The sequence below is a fragment of the Eretmochelys imbricata genome, chromosome 9 (genome assembly GCF_965152235.1).
Source record: "Eretmochelys imbricata isolate rEreImb1 chromosome 9, rEreImb1.hap1, whole genome shotgun sequence".
Taxonomy (NCBI): Eukaryota; Metazoa; Chordata; order Testudines; family Cheloniidae; genus Eretmochelys; species Eretmochelys imbricata.
Window position 1 is genome coordinate 95,440,313 of NC_135580.1, and position 20,238 is coordinate 95,460,550.

The window sequence follows — 20,238 nt, forward strand, 5'->3', positions numbered from 1 at the left end:
GCACGATCTACCTTTTGTAAAACCATGTTGTATTTTGTCCCATTTAAAATTGACCTCAATGTCCTTAACTATTTTCTCCTTCAAAAATTTTTCCAAGACCTTGCATACAACAGATATCAAACTAACAGGCCTGTAGTTACGCGGATCACTTTTTTTCCTTTCTTAAAAATAGGAACTATGTTAGCAATTCTCCAATCAAACAGTACAACCCCTGAGTTTACAGATACATTAGCAAGAATTTTTAATGGGCTTGCAATTTCATGTGCCAATTGCTTTAATATTCTTGGATGAAGATTATCTGGGCCCCCTGATTTAGTCCCATTAAGCTGTTCGAGTTTTGCTTCTACCTCAGATATGGTAATATCTACCTCCATATCCTCATTCCCATTTGTCATGCTACCATTATCCCTAAGATCCTCATTAGCCTTATTAAAGAATGAGGTAAAGTATTTGTTTAGATATTGGGCCATGCCTAGATTATCCTTGATCTCCATTCCATCCTCAGTGTTTAGCTTTCCCACTTCTTCTTTCTTTGTTTTCTTCTTATTTATATGGCTACAGAACCTTTTACTGTTGGTTTTAATTCCCTTTGCAAGGTCCAACTCTACTTGACTTTTAGCCTGTCTCACTTTATCCCTACATGTTCTGAACTCAATAAGGTAGACTTTCCTTGCTGATCCTTCCCATCTTCCACTTCCTGTATGCTTTCTGCTTTTTCTTAATCACCTCCGAGATGCTTGCTCATCCAGCTTGGTCTACAACTCCTGCCTATGAATTTTTTCCCCTTTCTTGGGATGCAGGCTTCCGATAGCTTCTGCAGCTTTGACTTAAAGTAATCCCAGGCCTCCTCTGCCTTTAGATCCATAAGTTCTTCAATCCAATCCACTTCCCTAACTAATTTCCTTAATTTTTGAAAGTCAGCCCTTTTGAAATCAAAAACTCTAGTCACAGATTTATTTTTGTTTATCCTTCCGTTCAGTTTGAACTGAATTAGCTCATTATCACTTGAGCCAAGATTGTCCCCTACAACCATTTCTTCTATGAGGTCCTCACTACTCACCAAAACCAAATCTAAAATGGCATCCCCCTAGTCGGTTCAGCAACTACGTGACGAAGGAATCCATCAGCTATCGCATCTAGGAAAATCTGAGCCCTATTATTATTACTAGCACTCGTCCTCCAGTCTGTACCTGGGAAGTTAAAGTCTCCCATGATCACGCAGTTTCCATTAGTATTTACTTCATTAAAAACATTAAAGAGGGCTCTATCCATATCCAAATTAGATCCCGGCGGTCTATAGCACACCCCAAGCACTATCACAGAGGAGGCTCTAGTAGTTTTCTTCCCCAGTGTGATTTTTGCCCAGATGGACTCTGTCTTGTCCATTCCATCTCTTCTTATTTCTTTACATTCTACCTCATCATTGATATATAATGCTACTCCACCACCTTTACCTTTATTTCTGTCTTTCCTAAAACACTCATACCCTTCAATACCTGTAGTCCAGTCATGACTAGTATTCCACCATGTTTCTGTTATCCCTATAAAATCTGGTTTCACTTCCTGTACCAGTAGCTCTAGTTCCTCCATTCTGTTACCCAGGCTCCTCGCATTGGTGTACAAACATCTTAATTTTTGCTGTTTGGCCTCGCTCACAGTCTTTACCGATTAGGCACGGTCATTCTACAGCCAGTATCACCTATTAGACTGGAATCCATACTGCCCTTCCTCCTTATGTCCTACCCACGGATGTATCCTTTCTTAGTTTGTTTTCTTCCCTCTCAATGCTAAAATCCGGCGTGGAAGTTACCGGGACACCTCCCAACCATCTCCCCCAAATTCCTAGTTTAAAGCTCTTAATCAGTTGTGCCAGCCTCCATCCTACAAGTCTATTTCCTTCCTTACTCAGATGAAGTCCATCCCAAGAGAACTGTCCTCTGTCCATGAATGCCTCCCAGTGGCCATACATCCCAAAGCCCTCCTTATAGCACCACTGCCGGAGCCATCTGTTGATGGTCATAATCTTGTCACACCTTTGTTGCCCTTGTCTAGGAACAGGAAGAATCCCACTAAAGATTACCTGAGCCTCGATTTCCTTAATAGTCTTCCCCAGCCTAGCACAGTCTCCCTTGATACATTCCAGAGAGAATCTACCGGTATCATTTGTTCCCACATGAAGGATAATTAGGGGATTCTTTCCTGCTCCCTTTAGGATCCTTTTCAACCTCAGGTCTACATCCTATATCTTTGCACCTGGAAGACAGCACGCCTTTCTATTCTCTGGATCAGCTCTGGTTACAGGCCTGTCTATCCTTCCTAGTCAAGAGTCCCCGATCACGTAGACCTGCCTTTTCCTAGTGACTGTGCTATTCTCCAGTCTATCCCCTGTTCTCTCTGGGTGCAAGTTCTTTCTATTCCTGTTTTCCCTTGTAATCCTCTTCAACCCATCCTGTATCCTCCTGGGGCTCATATTTGGTGTCATCTCCATTGATTCTTCCCCTTTTCCTATAGGACTAGCAGCTCTTTTTCCTTGCCCTTCCACCTTCAGTGACCACCTGCTTAGCCCCTTCTTCATTTTCCAACTCGGCAAACTTATTTTTGAGCTCTATTTCTCCTTCAGTAGCCCGTCTTTTCCTCTGCCTGGTTCTTTTAGTCACTTGCTTCCACTGTCCACTTTCCCCACTCTGCAGTCTCCCCTCAGAATTCCTCAGTCCTGCTTCCATCTGCAAGTCTGAACTTTTCCCTTCAGCTGCCTCATGTCTTTGCTCCATAATCTGCTCAAACCCTCTTCTAAACTCAACCAGACTTTCCACCTGCATCTCCAATCCTCGGATCTTTTCCTCCATCAGCTCTATCAGACGGCATTTCATGCAGACAAAAAACTCTTACCAGATACCTCCTCCAGAATCACGTACATACCGCAGCTTCCACATCCAGTCACCGTCATTGTGTCTTCCACTAAATGGGTCACTCCCACTGCTGCCTCTGTATCTGTCATAGCCTTCCCACCTAAATCCTGCTAATCTGGGAAACACAAACCACACCAAAACACCAGCACCCACAGCAAAAACAAACCCCCAACAAGCACCACAAGACAAACTCCCCTTTCAAACTCCCACTCAAACTCCCCTGTTTACAGCTCTGTTTGCTGGCTCCTGTACCACGGCCTGACTGGCCTTTATAGGACCCCTAGTCAGACAAGCCCCGCCCCCTAATCAGGGCTCAGCTTCTCTCCCAGCACAAAGCCCCTACACATACAAATAATACAAATACAAAACCAAATACAAATACCTTCTCCTCCAACTGAACTCCCACTGAAACTCCCCTGTTTACAGCTCTGTTTGCTAGCTCCTGTGACACTGCAGTTGTGTGGGGCACTGCGAGCCCCCCCGAAACATATTCCATTTTCACTCGGCATTTCCCCAACACCAGCCATGGGCCAGAAAGTAGTTTAGGAGCTCCTATGGCAACAAAGCACTCCTCTATAGTGGGGTGACCCATCTAGGCTGGCTGTGCTGGTACTCAGGCTGCTTTGCATCTGCAGTAAAGTTGTCGGACGGATGCTTTTGCAAAGGACTATCTATTGTCACGTCCTTTAGCTTGTGCTTCAAGCTTAGGATATTGAACACACACACCCACCCTAAATCAAACAAATCTAATATACTCATAATGGCTAAAGGGGAGGGAGAAGAGTAGTAAACTCTAAGTGGCTTTTTAAATTATATTCTTATTTAGTTTGGATCTCCCTTTGCTCCTCTCTCCCCGGAAGTATAAATCAGCAAAGGGTTATACAAATAGGACCCGGGAAATTGGAAAAATGTATTTCCTATTTAAGTTCTATTTTATTTCTTTTTGCCTTTGTTACAGAAGAGTCAAGTAGTTTCTGGAGTGTTGCTGCATTTGTGGAAAGGGTTAGTTTGTTTTTAATTCATAGGCTTTGGTAATATGAAAATCAAATCCTGAATGAAATAACTCTGGAGGTTTAGTAAGCTCGAGCTTTTTAGGTTTCTTTAATTCCAAGCAAAGGGTTTGTTCCAAAAAGCAAGAACAGCATGGGGGGGGAAAGGAAGTGCATGTTACTGAAAGTAAATGACCTTACTTGTGCTATGTTGAGCTCTGAGCTCAGTTTAATGTTACCAGCTGGTATCAGTATATTCCTGACACAGGGAAACTGCTAGGCACATAAAATAAAGAGACACACTGCTTGACTTTCAAAGGTACTGAGGCTGTCATTGAATTCAACAGGGAGTTTTGGAAGCTCAGTATCTCTGAAAAGCAAGTTGGTTCTATCTATGCAATGAACTGGATAAAACCAAACCAAGAATACTCAGTCATAGAATATAGCCAATATAACACTCACAAAGGGGTTGGGGCAAGGCAGGAAATGGATTCCCCCGGGGAAAGAGAGAGTCAGTATGTCTCTTGTTGACCACTGTGGACCAGCTTAATGCTTTCTTTTCACTGACACCCTGTGAAAAAACTCCACTCAGATTACTTTGCTATTTATATTATTAACAGAATATGAACTATGAAAGCCAAGTGATAACCCCTAGTTAAACCAGTGCTCCTCCCCCTACTTAAACCGGTACAGCACCACTGATGTCCATGGTTGCAACTGGGAAATCAGTATGGCCTAGAGTATTAATTTAGGACCTCCCCACAATCTCTTCTGCGGGGTGTAGAAGTGTTTGGAAGGAGTTGCAATACCAATGGATTAGTTCCACAATTGTTTGGAGGCAGGGAATGGAAGCAACCCTGCACTGTTTCCCAGCATCTCCCATATATCTTTGGTACCACACTTTTGGAAAGTTGTAGAAAAACTGGAGATAGAGAGTCCAGAGAAGAGCAACAAAAGGGATACATTTTTTTTAGAAAACATGACTTGTGAGGAAAGTTTAAGAAGAGGGTATGTTTAGCCTTGAGAAAGGACCACTGAAGGGGGACCAGATAACAGTCTTCAGATACATTAAGGACTGTTATAAAGAGGATGGTGATCTATTATTCTCCATGTCCACTGAAGATTGGCCAAGGAATAATTGGCAGGGTCCTAGAGTCTAGGCTCCAGCCCGAACTTGGAAGCCTACACTGCAAAGAAATAGCCCTGCAGTTCAAACCTCATGATCCAGAGTCGGTTGTCATGTGCCAGATGCAGGTGTCTAGTTGATGTAGGCTTCCAAGGGAGGTACTGGAATCCCCATTATTGGAGATCTTTAAGAATGTATTAGTCAAATACCTGCCAGGGTGGTCTAGGTTTACTTAGTCCTACCTCAGCGCAGGGAGCTAAGCGCAGGGAGCTTGTTGACTTCTCAAGGGCCCTTTCAGTCCTATTTTTCTATGAAGCTCTTCCACAAAGACGATGTACGGTTGGCATGATGCAGGCATTGGGGGAGACCAAAAGGAGGAGAAAGTTACAGCTCTATACAAAACTAAAGATGAGTTCAAGCCTCCAAAATTCAGATTCACCTCTTTCTTTCAGTATGTTATAAACAGCGTGGACATTTGCAAAATTCAGATCCAAATTTCAGGCACTCCCGAAATTCAGGGGGCTTGAGATGCCTCTATTTTTTAATAAGAACATGTCACTTGGTTTTTAATCTGTAGTTATAAACCTTGTTGTATCTATTTGTGAAGGCCATTCAACACATAGAAAAAAATACACCAATCATGTGATACAAAGCGTGGAACACGGGATTGAGATATGAATCCCAAATACTAAATCAGAAGGAAAAGAATGAAATAATATATGAGCATTTGAACATTTCAGGAGCAACAAGAAATACTGAAAGGTTTACTGAAGTTTTGATACTTAACTCTGTCATTTAACTACCAAAGAAAGCTGTTATTTGAGGATTTATAATTTTAGCATACCTGGGTTGTTGTTTTTTTCTTAAAAGCAGAATTACTGGAGCAATTTCTGTTGCACAGTCCTATCACATTTCAAACATATCCCTGACGAGTACATTTGGGAAAGTGCATCAACAATGTTGACTGCTACATGAAGCATGTGACAAGCTGGTAAATGCTTTTGAACATTGCAGCAGGGAAGGGGGGGGGAGGGAGAAATGAAGCAGATGGACCTCAAAACACCTAAGAAAAGGAAGCCAGTTTGAGAGACACACAACAACCCACTTTGTCTCCATGTTAAAGGTACACACAGACTAAAAAGAACTAACACCATCATCGATGCATGATACATTGACTAGAATTAAAGTAAGTAGTGGATACAGAAGAAAATGCATTAACTGTAAGTGTGTGGGTAGTCAATTATTCAGTGAAGTGAACACTGTGTATAATCAAAATAAGGGGAGGGTTTAGAAGAGTGAAACAAGCCTAAAAGCAGCTTTTTACACAATTATGACAAGTATCATTACATCCCTTTTGACCTGTCATGCATCACATAAAAGTTACTGAGGTTGTGATATGAGTAACACATAGCACCACTGACATTTCAAGCTACCCACTGTGATTCTGATCATATGCCCACTACCTATGGGTACATAATGAAACCAAAGAATCAAAGCAAAGAACATGCTATGGTAAGGTAGGCAAAAGCTAGATTTGGTTGTTTAAATCAGTTGCGACAGAATGGGGAAATAAGCCTTCATCCTAAATTCAAATCTGAATTAAAATGTTTTTGGAGTGCAAAAAGAGCGTCCAGGTAACTTTTTCCCCACTCCACACTATTTTTCATATTCACATGTAGCACGATACATATTTCTATGAAACTGCCATAACTGTTTTCTTTGTACTGCACCTTGAAGTTTCTAAAAAGTCCAGCTACAGGATAGCTACCATTTTGTGAGGCAGAACTGATGCAGCATGTTATAAAGCATAGCACGTGTCTCCTATCTTAATGGAGATATTACCCGTGTTGCCAACCCCATATGTTCAAAAATCATGAGGTTGGTGTAAAAATTGTTTGATTAATTTTTAGTTCTTTTTATGTGCCTGCTGATTTCTGAGCTTTTGGGGTACAGTTACTTCACCGTTTCAATCTTTTCTCTGTTACCCAGGGTTTTGCAGAACCCAAAGTTCTTGGTAACTTTACTCTTTGCAAGGCAATTGCAGAAAATAAATCAACGGGGACACAGCCTGTCTGGCCAATAGATATATAGTTGATGCAAGCCGGCAAACAAAAATGCTTTCACTCAAAGCTTCTACTTTATTTAGTCTGCAACGTTAGTAGAGCACCCCAATTTAATATTTACCCGAGGCCCTGAGGAGGTCTCAGATGGATTTCTGTAGATGTCCAGTGGCCAGCCTTCCATCTGCAGGGAAACTTGAGAGGTTTCCAAGCATTCAAGAGTCCATCAAACTCCGATTTCTTCCTCTTTTTATACCAAATTTGTTAGAATTACATAGCTTGTTCATAAAAAAAAAAAACACAAAAACAAACAAAAAAAAAACCACCCACACACCTGCTGAGCAAAAGCTAAGTTAAGTGTGGAGTTTTCCAGCCTGTCAGGCAGGGAATTTTCCTTCAGTTAACCAGCTGTATTTCACTTTCCAATTTTGCAAAACCACATGTTTCAGCAAAAAGCTCAAGTCAGGAAGGCACAGGGTCATGTTTAGTCCTTGTGGTCACTCACTCTCTGCCCCCCCTCCTGTTCTGTTAGTTGTGCTAAGGTTTCAAAGAGGCCTTATTTTAGCTGCTTTCAGAAATAAGCATAACAATTGGTATTCCAGCTGCTGGCAGTCATCCAGGCATGTTACTGGGCTCTGGGCTACCAAAAATCTCCCCCTCCTACATGTTCACAACCATTCACTTATTATATAATAAGATTCTCATGCTTTCTTGGTTCATACAGTTGGGGCTTTAAGAAAAATATCAAATATTGTGAGATTAGTAATAAAGGTCACAAGAGTCGTCAACACCACTTTAGTTTTATTCTTTGTTTCGTTATTTCCCTCCATCTCACACTGACTGAAAAGCAGACCAAAAGCATATGATTGGTCTTTGAATATGAAAGAAACCTAATAGAGTACCATCACCTTCTACTGCACTGGAAGTGCCAAAATACCATGCTCAAAGTTGTCTGACTGGAAGTAGAAAATGCCCGGAAACGTAAGAGATAAGATACTTGCAAGAGTCAGTTCAAGATTGTAGATCAAATAGATTTAGATATATTTTGGATGGTGAATCTGAATTTTTGGACGTTTCTCTCAACCAAATGAGGCTTTTGAAACTCTGAAGTTCAACCTTCACTGGAATCAAGAGTAAATGTAGGCTTAGACCAAAATTTACCACAAGGCTTTAGGAAAGTTGGGACCTGCAGATAGCCACTATCTCAATTTAAAAACAAAAAACAAAAAACAACAACCACCCTACATCCAAACACACCAAACCATGGGCAAGTTTGGGTCTAAATCGGGATCTGAAATTTGGAACCGATCCTCCTCCTTAGTAGGTGAATCATATGCAAATAAAATGAGGCAATTATGTCTCCTCTTCATTTGGCCTGAATGAAGTCTCATCTGCAATAACATTGTCTCTTGACTAGTACATTTTTTTTTAAAAGAAAAATTGAAATAGTTCAGTAGAGAAACAAAAACACAAATACAGAATCGGAAAATAAGACTTCTGAAGAAAGAGCAGATTCAGTCTAGAGAAAAGAACACTATGGGGAGACAAAGTAATAGTCTATGAATACCTAAAGAGATGTTATAAAGAAGACAAGGATTGATTCTTCTCATTAGTCAACAAGCGTAGAGCAATACATGGTCTTAAAGTGCAGAGAAAAAAAGGTTAGATTAAAAGGCACATAGTGATTCATATCCGTAAGAACAGCTGAATGGAGCAAGAATGTAACAGCAATGAAACATGATGCCAAAGAAGGTTGTAAAAAATCCTATGAGAAACATTCGAAGTTGGAAAAAGAAAAGTATCTAATCGGGTGGTTAAAAATAGCAACATTCAATCCAGCGGTGACAAAAAGGCATGGACCAGATACCCTGAAAGAGGCTTTTCCAGCCAAAATAAACCTTTGAATTTATGAAAATGGAGGTAACCATGAACTTCATTTGACTCATGATGAGTGCATCTATGTTTATTATGGCTGAATATAAAATTAGGCATGTTTGAGCTGTGATATCTACCATAATTCACAGGTCAGAGATTAGAAATTACTCACAAGCAGTGGGGTAAAACAGGCAAGAAATATTTTTAAATCTCTCCTTACAGATAAGGTTATTTCATATTTTGTAGCCCAGAACTCTCCAGTGAACCGTCTACCACATCTTCCATTTTCAAGTAAATGATCCTATTATCAAGTGTCAGTTGAAGTTAATGTGCATCTTACACAAAGCATAATGCAATAAACCAAATGTGTCAAGAAAGATATTGACAAGAAGCACTGTGATAAGAAAGGCACCATGTTGAAGCAAAGCAGTAAGCAATCTATTCCAGATGATATATTAGCCCAGATTATGTCATGCTAGACATTGATCTTGGACTTCCAATTTCCTCATTTGAGCTTAATTAAGCCACAGCCCTTTTTGAGGAATAAGCCCCACCATACAACAGATCTTATTAGTGTCTTATTAGAAGTACTATGTAAGAGACCAGGGTGTAGATGGTCTGGCCTACAAGTCAGAGCTGGGCTGCTATCTATGAGGCAGCAGTCAGTGACCAGGGAATTGGAGCAATTGCTAGAGCTAGGATCGATAGCAAGAGTCAGAGTGATGCTAGGGTCAGAGACCAGAAGTAGTACCAGGCTGGAATCAGGAGGCAAAGGTCAGGGTTAGGGTTTTGCTCAGGCTGGGATCAGAAACTGGAGATCAGGAAGCAAGGTGCAGTCTGGAGTTATAGCAGTTCAGAAGTCTATTTGGTTGCCCAGACAGCTTCCTGGAGTACCCTCCAGGATTAAATAGTGCACTTGACCAATCAGACAGCCACAGGGTGCGGTCACTCTAGACCCTTTGGATGGTACTTCCGGTGGCACCTAATCTCCACAGTGCTCTGTGGAAATAGTTTTGCATGTCCTTCCAGTGGTGATGTGGAACTGTCAGCTGTCCCAGGCTCCACAGACCCAGGCTTTAGTCCCATGGATCCTTACACATTATTCTGGAGGTAGATGGTTATCTCCTGGAGCCCTTGGGAATCTTAATGTAATGGGTGTGTACATTCAGTTTACCTTTTTAGCAAAAATGACAATATATTAACTTAAGATTGCATTGCAGGGCAACATTTGTCTTTAGAAGTAAATATAGCTCCACTTTACCCTTTGAAGCAGCATTCCTTTTAAACTAGTATCTCCAAAGGATAAATGTGGGTGTTACGAGTCAGATTTTATTTTACTATTGTAGGTGCCATATTGCATTGTTTGGGTGGTGTGTTTTATTAAGACTTACTCATCCAAGATTTATAAACGAATTTTCCATGAATTCCTGTTAGAATAGAAAACATTAACTAGATGATAGGGATCCTGGAGGACATATGAGTACTTGAAAGGGTGATTCCATCCAATTTTATATTAAGTTCTTCACTGTTGTCCCACAACAGTCCAACAAAAAGGACTTCCACGTGAAGCAAGCCCAGAAGCCTGATAACAAAAGCTGGTACAATGGCTTATGAGTTTTCATAAGAACTCAGGTCAGTATTTTTATTTTACCTGTGTATTCCTGTAAGGATTTGATGTTGCTATATCTTTTCATGTAACACAGGATCCAATCCAGGATGCAAATTCAGAGCTGAGCTTTCTAACTCAGACTAAAAACTGTGCTCCAGAAATTCATAAACTTCTGTTATCAGAGTTACATTTATATTGAATTCATGATGTTTGGGAGAAAGTGAGATTATAATTGTCCACACACAATATAATTTATAATTGACTCATTCTAGAATATCAGTACTGAAGTTTACTTGCGAATAATAATAAAAATGAACCCCTCTGTCTTCACTAGACCATCATTACAGCTATGAAAACTTAGACAAGTTTAACAGGGGAGCAAATTCTCAGTCTCGCTTGCTTTTTAGAAGCTCTCCAAGTTCATAAACCAAGAGTTAAAACTTAAAGTGAATGGGAAAAATCTTCAAGAAGAAAAATAAATTCTTAAATTTTAATGTACCAAGTTAAGGGCTCAAGGAGAAGTTTCCAAGATGCAAAAGCAAACTTTGCAAGGAACAATCTGAGAGCTACCATTTGTTCCCCCCTAGTGGGAGGCCATAAGTCAAAAATTCTTTTTTGTTTGTCTATAAAATTTGTTATTTAAGTTACCTGTCCTCTCTTCAAATTGGACTCAATATCATTGAGCAGCATGATTTATAGAGGAGTGCATATTCTACTTGCAGAGGGAAAGAGAGAAGAGGAAAAGGCCTAACCTTCAAAACAAATGATAAATCCAGGTATGTGTCTCCTATAGTGTCACCATCTTTTACTTCTTGACTCATCTATGAATATTAAATCACTATATGCATAATCCCCTTGTGTTCATAATCATATTTTCCAGTTTTAAGAAAAGCCAATTATATATAAACATTTAACACAACTACATATTCAGTGCAGCAGATGGCTTAGATTTATTTTCTTCTGGTACACTTTTATATGCATTGCTAAGCAATTGGAGGACGAAACCTTGAGTTTCTGTTTGAATCTATTCAACTCTTTCAAGAGTCATCTGATTAGAAACCACCCACCATCCTCCAATTTTATTAGGAATTGAAGCACAGGGAATCTGAATGGTGTACATATTTACACACTGGATAACACAAATGCTTAAAATAATTTGTGCTGTGCCAGCCTATTGTACGGTGCATCTTTATTTTAGCTGGGAAAACTAACGTAAGTGTTGCCACCTGTTAACCAACAGCAAATGCAGCAGGTGAGTAGCACTTCACATTTCGGCATGTCAATGGTGACAGTACGGGCCTGTCATTTTTTTGTAGACTCATTTTTTTGTAACCTGCAAGACTTTTTGGTTGTAACCAGACGATGTGAAGTGGGCCAGCTTTGAGAGTACAACTCAGCAGAGCAATGTTAAGTATGGGAAAGCAGGTATGGGATAATCAGAAACCAGAAAAGAGAGGAAATCCCCAGCATCTAAAGCAGAGTTTGAGGGCCCATCCAAACAAAGGGGAGTGCAGTGTGAATGCAATATTTACAGTTCTGTGGTAAAATCTGGGCTCAATTGGCAAAACACCTTTTGACTTCAATAGAGCCAAGATGCAATTTTTTGAGCCAATTCAATAGAGCCAAGATGCAAAAATTATCTCAGATGCAATTTCCTTTTTAACAGCTACTGCTGGGGTCAGGAATCTCTGCAGTCAGATTGTAAAATGCTAGGGTCATAGTGCTGTTACCAAGTCTGTGTGTATTTGTTATAATTATTCACATCTAATGGATTAATCCAATAACAAAGACTAGGATGGTCTAATGGTTAAGGCACTGGATTGGATTTAGGAAGTCAATTGGATTGTGTGTGAGAGTTTGGGAAAGTCACAATCTCTGAGTCTCATTTCTCCATCTTTAAAAGGGAGACAATTCATAGATTGTAAATCCAGAAGGGATCATTGTGATCATTTAGTCTGACCTCCTGCATAATGCTTCCTTTCTCCCACTCATGTTCTGCCTTGTCTACTTAGACCAGAAGCTCTTCTTGGCAAGGACTGGCTCTTGCTACATGTACCTATAGCACAATCAAACCCTAATTTTAGCTGGGGGCCACCAGGTGCTACTATAATAAAATAATAATAATGGATGTACACAGTTACAGCGTACCCTTTTTGTGGAAAATTAGATTCAGCAAAATAGTCATAAAGCTAATCTATATGAAAGTTACAAGTACATAGAGCTAGGCACTCCCTAACCAAAGGGTTTATAAAACAAAATACACTAGCAATGACTTGTTCTCAGATCAAGACAGCAGATCTTGAGGCCATGGGAGATGTAGTGCCATGATTACTGGTTACTGTGGTTTTCTTGTTTCCACTCTGATTTACACTGCCAGTGTGGTTTTTGAGAGAATGAGAAAAGATTCCTTAATTCTAAATAGGAGACCAAATTCTGCCCTCACACTGTCATAAATCCAGATTAACTCTCTTAATTCTTCAGGACAGGTACCCTGGATAAAATTTTCAGAAGTGACTAAGGATTTAAGTCCCATTGAAAGTCAATTGGATTTAAGTGATTTAGGAACTTAGGTGCTTTTGAAAATTGTGTTTTGGTCTTTTAGCTGTCTAGCAAGCATTTTACACATTTATGGCACTATATAATTAAGCAACCATCCTAGCAGCCAGCAGCAGAATTTGGATATGACAACTGCATATTGTTTTGTTTTTTAACAATTTTGTTTTTTAGAGACAAATAGACACTATTTCTGTAGTGTCCACAAAAACAATGTTTTCTCTTCTCTCAGAGGATGCTGTATTAAGAAACAGAGTTCAGAGCTATGTGTTGGCTTCAATCAATCAGGCTGTTGCCTATACAGAGATATCTGGTCAAGATAAAAGACTATATGTTGAGTTCGTTACAAAGAACACAGTCCTACCAATTACAGCTCCTGCTAAAACCAAGAGGGAAAAAAAGTACAAAAAGACAAGGAAAAATATTGTTAATCCAATAGGGTATTACAAATAACGTAGTAGGAGAATGTGTGATGTAGTCTTTTGAAATGAGTTATCAGTAAAAGATAACTGATAACATAATTAGCAGAAGGATCAAACAGCGTTTCCCAGTTTGCTGTCAACCAAGTGTTTCCTGTAAGGAATTCCTCCCTTCCTACAGGAAAGATGCTGTTATGGTTAAGGTTCTGGACTGGGTTTGGCACAGATTCCTCTCCACCACAGACTCCTGGCATGACCTTGAACAAGTCACTCACCCATATGTCTGGACTTCAATTCCTCACATGAAAAATGGGGAGAATGGAGAGATTTTCAAGAGACATGAAGAGCAATGAAGCACCCAACTCCCATTGGAAGTCAATGGGAATTGGGCACCTAATTTCCATTTGTGCCTTTGAAAATCTCTAATATTCCTTTCCCTACCTCACAGAGGTGTTGCAAGGCTAAATTTGTTATTCCCACCTGAGAGATGCTCACATTCTATGGAATATGGGTGTGTGTGGAAGGGAGGAGGGAGATGATAGAGAACAAGAAGGAAATCTGTACTTTAGGAGGCAAATACCCAATACCACCTTCTAATTATTTAGAAAAGCCAACAAACCATCTCCAGCAGAATAAACCTTACTTATTAAAGTGCAACAGGTGAAGATTTAAGAAATATTCAGAACTAGTCCCCAAAGAGTGGCAATTATAAACACTAACTAACAGCATCAAAAGCACCTCTCCCTTTGCTAGCTACAATGTCAGAGAATAAAGAGCAACTGCACTCCAGTAACTTTAGAACAGTTTGGAATATTTAGAAAGAGTTTGTAAGAATAATACATTTCAGAAGAACACAAGAACGACCATACTGTGTCAGACCAATGGTTCACCTAGCCCAGTATCCTGTCTTCTGACAGTGGCCAATGCCAGGGGCCCCAGAGGGAATGAACAGAACAGGTAATCATCAGGTGATCCAGCAGGTAATCATCACAGAAAATGAAGTCAACAAGAGTGATCTGGAGAGATACAATACGAAAGGCAAAATGGCAGCAGCATTTACAGATGGAAACAGTGTGGTCTAGTGGGGAGTGCACCAGATGGGACATCTGGGTTCTAATTCCAGCTCTTCCACTGACCTGCTGTTTGACTTTGGCCAGGTCATTTCATCTCTCTGTCCTCCTTTTGTCTGTCTCAACTATTTAGATAGTAAGTTCTCCGGGGCAGGGACTGCATCCTTTTTAGATTCATTGATTCAGGCCAGAAAGGACCATTAGATCATTTAGTCTGACCTTAATCTTTCTAGGAATATATGTACAGTGTCTAGCATAACATGTCATCAACAGTAAATACAAATGCCATATTTGTTTAAGTGAAAATATAGATAAGACAAAGATGGACAATATTTGTGAAGAAGTCTCAAAGCTAACAAAGATGACAAACAGCAATAGTACTCAACACCACTTGGGCTTCTATCAGAGGCAGTGGGAGTCTGCCATTTACGTCCATTAAAGAAGGATTAGGCCCACTGTTTGTGAAACAGAAAGGACTATCATACCGTATATGAAAGAAACACAAAGCAGCGAGGGAAACCTGTAACAAACGGAGAACTGAATCAGAATATTGCGAGGAGGAATCTTGTATATTTCAATGTACTGCTTCAAGGACAATGAATCTCAGAACCACATAGATATAATAAAAATATATGAGAGTCGCTACTAGGGCTATGCAGGACTTTCAGTACTTCCTGTCTCTTTCCCGAGAGTGCTTTGGTTCTCTGATAGTTCTGCTTTTCTCTCCTCCTCAGCTCCTAGCAGTTGTCCAAGGCTAGTGCTCAGGCAAATTTAATAAAGCAAAAAAAGAACTCTTTTGTCTCCCACACACAGTGCCACAGATGAAAGTGGTATCTAGAAGTTCATATACCTTGATCCCCCTTCACGATCACTCTACACACTCTCCTCTGTCTAAGATCACAGAGAAATAGGACTGACAGTGGATAAGGAACAATTAGCCAGACAGCTATTGGTGCCATTGCCCTGTAATTCAGATCAGCCTGTTGCATTTTTCTAGGGGAAAGATACATTTCCCCTGAATGCCTATGGCGTTCAGTTCTCGAAGTGACAGATAAGAAACCAACTTCAGAGTTTCAGTTTTAAAGCTGGGTTAACAGCATTGAATAACAAGGGTGTGGAGAGAGAGATTCTCTACTTCAGTAGCAGTCACAAGTTTATGGTTTTTAAATTTGTTTTCCTGGAAACTTTCATGCAAGCAGGGTTTGGCTTTTTGTTTGTAAGACTATTTGCAGAAACTGGAAGTCTTGCAAATACATATCCCCATTCTGAAGGAGGAGAGAGACCCATTGCTTGGTATGCAAGAAGTGGGAGCCTGTCTCCAACCAAAGGGAACAGTAGAAAAAAAATTCATGAAGCTACGAGCAGTAAAAGGCGCCGAAGGGATCAGCCAGGACAGTAGAATGCCGAGACACAAGGGAAAAGAGAAGGAAGTATGAGTAGAAGTGTAGGTCAGGGCTAAAATTCAAGGATCCTGTGAGGTCCTGAGCATCCTCAATACCCATTAAATCTTGACCCTCCTCACACTAAAGCCGATGACAAAAGATCCCATGACCTTGGTGGAGGCAGGATTGAGTATACTGACCATGTGGAATTTGAGGGCATCTTGTACTCACAGGGTGACGGTGCATTGGGGTGCAAGTTTATGTTGGAGTAGATGTCATTTACTCTGTTGTCCAGCTGCCTCTCTTCACACATCTCCCATTCTCCTGAACAGTTTCATATACGTAAAGCTCACCTAATTACTTTGCTTATCAATTATTTTAGGAAAAAAGAAAAATACTAGAAACCAAGAGTCAGTTTATGGTGAAACATAAAATGAGAACTTAAATGGTAGAAATAAGCCATGGCAAGTGCTTCTGACATTAGTTTCCTTTGAAATGTTTGTGTGTGTCCTGGTCTCACACATTCACCATTTGATCTGATAAATCACCCCAGATCAGAAAAGGAATGGGCAGCTGGCTTGGATTTAGCTAGATCCCAATTCATGGCTCCTTATGTTTGATACATTTTTCAAGACAGTTGAGTTTTTTTTAAAAAGGAAACAAACTATCATTTCTCTTTCACAAGCTTTGTTTCACAGGTAGTCTGAATATTTTAAGGCAATTTAACAAGCTGCTCAGTTTTAAGGTGTCAAGGTTTCTTCCCCACTCTGAACTCTAGGGTACAGATGTGGGGACCTGCATGAAAACCTCTTTACTTTTACCAGCTTAGGTTAAAACTTCCCCAATGTACAAACTATTTTACCTTTTGTCCTTGGACTTTATCGCTGCCACCTCCAAACGTCTAACCAGGTTTATTTGATTAGGAAAGAGCCCGTTTGGAAACATCTTTCCACCCAAAATCCTCACCAAAACCTTGCACCCCCCCTTCCTGGGGAAGGTTTGGTAAAAAATCCTCACCAATTTGCATAGGTGAACACAGACCCAAACCCTTGGATCTTAAGAACAATGAAAAAACGTTCAGTTTCTTAAAAGAAGAATTTTAATAGAAGAAAAAATAAAAAGAATCAGCTCTGTAAAATCAGGATGGTAAATACCTTACAGGGTAATTACATTCAAAACATAGAGAATCCCTCTAGGCAAAACCTTAAGTTACAAAAAGACACAAAAACAGGAATATCCATTCCATTCAGCACAGCTTATTTTCTCAGCCATTTAAACAAACAGAATCTAACACATATCTAGCTAGATTACTTACTAAGTTCTAAGACTCCATTCCTGTTCTGTCCCCGGCAAAAGCATCACACAGACAGACCCAGACCCTTTGTTTCTCCCCCCCTCCAGCTTTGAAAGTATCTTGTCTCCCCGTTGGTCATTGCGGTCAGGTGCCAGCGAGGTTATCCTAGCTTCTTAACCCTTTACAGGTGAAAGGGTTTTTCCTCTGGCCAGGAGGGATTTTAAAGGTATTTACCCTTCCCTTTATATTTATGACATAAGGTTTCTAATGTTATTACTCTACTTCAAACAGCAGCCACAAGCTTGTTTGTCTGTTTTCCTAGAAACTTTCATGCCGACTCTCAATACTATCTATTGCAGGGTACGTGGGGAAACCTGGCTCATCTTCTGGGTGAGGATATCTGAATCTAATATGCTACTTTCCTTGCCTGCCTTTTGAAATGGCAACAGACAGCACTTGAAAAGGCCCCTATTTAAATTACACATGGCCAGGAATGCTCTAGGCAATTTTCAAAGAGCTTGGTGATTTTGAAGTGTAAGACGCATGTGGAAAAGCTGCCTGTTCTGCCCGAAATCCTCTAGGAGAAGGCAGAGCATGTTTGAAACTTCATGAGAAGAGCCAGACTCTGAATTGCCTCGGAAAGTTTGGGACTAAAGAGACAGGCTGGCTATGTGTGTTGTATTAGGACTGCCAGCTGTGGCTAGTTCTCTAGTTTAACAACTGAAGAGGGAAGGGGGGAAAAAAAAAAAAGAGAGAGAGATATCCTTCACCACAGTGCACACAACCTCCCTCCCAATAACTTAGCTAGTGGCTCAAACAATATAAGAGAATGTCTCTTTGAACTTTTTAATGGGATAGATTTGCGCTCCTTGGATTGCACTTTCTTCTAAGGTTGCAGTGAATGAGTTTACTGGCAAACCGTTTGCTTACGGGTAACCCCTATATGCATAAATGATCATGGTGACTTGTGAAGAAGACTCCCCTGGAAGCCCCTGGTAACCCAGTCCTCACACTTGGACAATTCCCTACCACAATCCATGCAAGCTCCACATGCAGATCATCTTGCAGGATTGGGATTCACATTACCACTGCACAAAGGCTTACTGGGAGGGCAGGGGAAATTATATATATTTTCTAACCCTATCAGCTAGCCAAGTTCCTCCCAACCATCCTCGCACTCCACGCCACTTCAGATGAATTGTACACACTTTCCATGAACCCTACCGTGAGATTGCTCCATAGGCAGGGCTGCTCCCAGGTTTCCTGCTCTCTGCACCTCATACCTCTTCACTGAGGCCAGCATAGAAAGGTTCACTCCAAAGAAGAGCACCTTGTGAAAGCAAACAGAAACAAGGGTTTAACACAGAAAGGCGAATATAACCTCAACTATGGCTTTCACTACCAATGACATCTATAATGGGGCTGGATAGAACATTGATACTTAACACTTATTTAACGCTCACTTAAGGTCACAGTTAAACAAGTTTGGAAGGAAGAGAGAGATAACTACTGTCATTTAAGTATTTAGGCGGAGTTCAGCTATTACAGTGATGGGGATCCGATTGGTAGAACTTAATGACAGAGGCCAACCAGTTCAACAAAATGCACAAGTTCAAGAAAGCATGAAATGTTTCCCATCAGAGGCCAGATTCAGCATTCGCTCTACACTCCGGCATAGCTCTGGAGAATGCAGAATCAACCCCCTGAAAAGATTATATATGCAAAATCTTTGTTTGCTGAACATGTCCATACTGTATATTAAACAGTATTCTAAACTTCAAAGAAATGTGTACTCCTTGATAGCTATACACATAGGATCATGGAGGGGTTTTTGTTGTTGTTTTTAAACGCAACTATTTAAAAAATATGGCGCTATATATACACATCCTTAGCACTTTGAACTTCAATAAACCAAAATAAATTAGGATTTTTCAATTTTGTAATCTGAGCAGAGAGGGCTAGGAGATAAACAAAACTATGAAATGTTAAAAAATGCAAAAATAGATGAGATTATTTAAAAAGCAATTACTACCCTACGGGCAGAGCCAACTCGGATTCTAAAAGTGTGTCAGTAGTAAGATTTCTGCACCCATGTTGTTTTAATGCAGTGACTTAGAAACTTAAGAACAAGTCTTTATTTGTATTCTAATACAGCCCCTATTTAAAAATTTTCTTTCCATGGTCTCTCTTTCTGAATATCCTTAAAACTTCAAATCAAATCAATTCATTAATATTGGAATGAAGTGTTGTTAAATGCATACAATACACTTATGTTATAGAATAGAAAACCAATCTCCCAAGTACATCTTTATTCTGAGGAACCAGTTGACTCCACTCATATGGGGGGCATCAAACAGATTTCAGTATCAGCTGCTAAATAACAATACAATGTAAATTCAAATGATTATGTATGAAGCCAACCAAGTGAGAACCCCATTGTGCTAGATGCTGTACAACCATATAATAAATGACAGTTCCTGCCCCAAACAGCCAACAACATTGTCACTTTAAATTGCATCATCACTGCTTTTTCCTAAGCTGCTCTTCTAGAATCTGTCTACTGGATGGCATCTCTTTAGCCTAGAGCATCTACAAGTTTATATAATCTCCTTGATAGAGCTGGTCCTTATATTTCAGTGACAGATTGCTTGGAACAAAGGAACAAAGCAAGGAAACCCACTGGCAGAGCTTGGAGAAATGGAATTAGGAAACAATTACTGTTCACTAGAAGCCTGATCCGATGCCCATTAAAGTCAATGGAAAGACTCTCATGATGGAATTCACAAAGGTGCTGAGGTGCTGTGATGCTCAATGTTGTAACACCTACCTTTTAAAAGCCTAGAAAAAAAATATCCCGGAAACAACACTGAGACTGACAAAGCCAAGCTGGGCACCTCGGCTCTCTGTTCAATGAATGGGGAGAAAAAGGAACTTTAGAATGTGATCCACAAA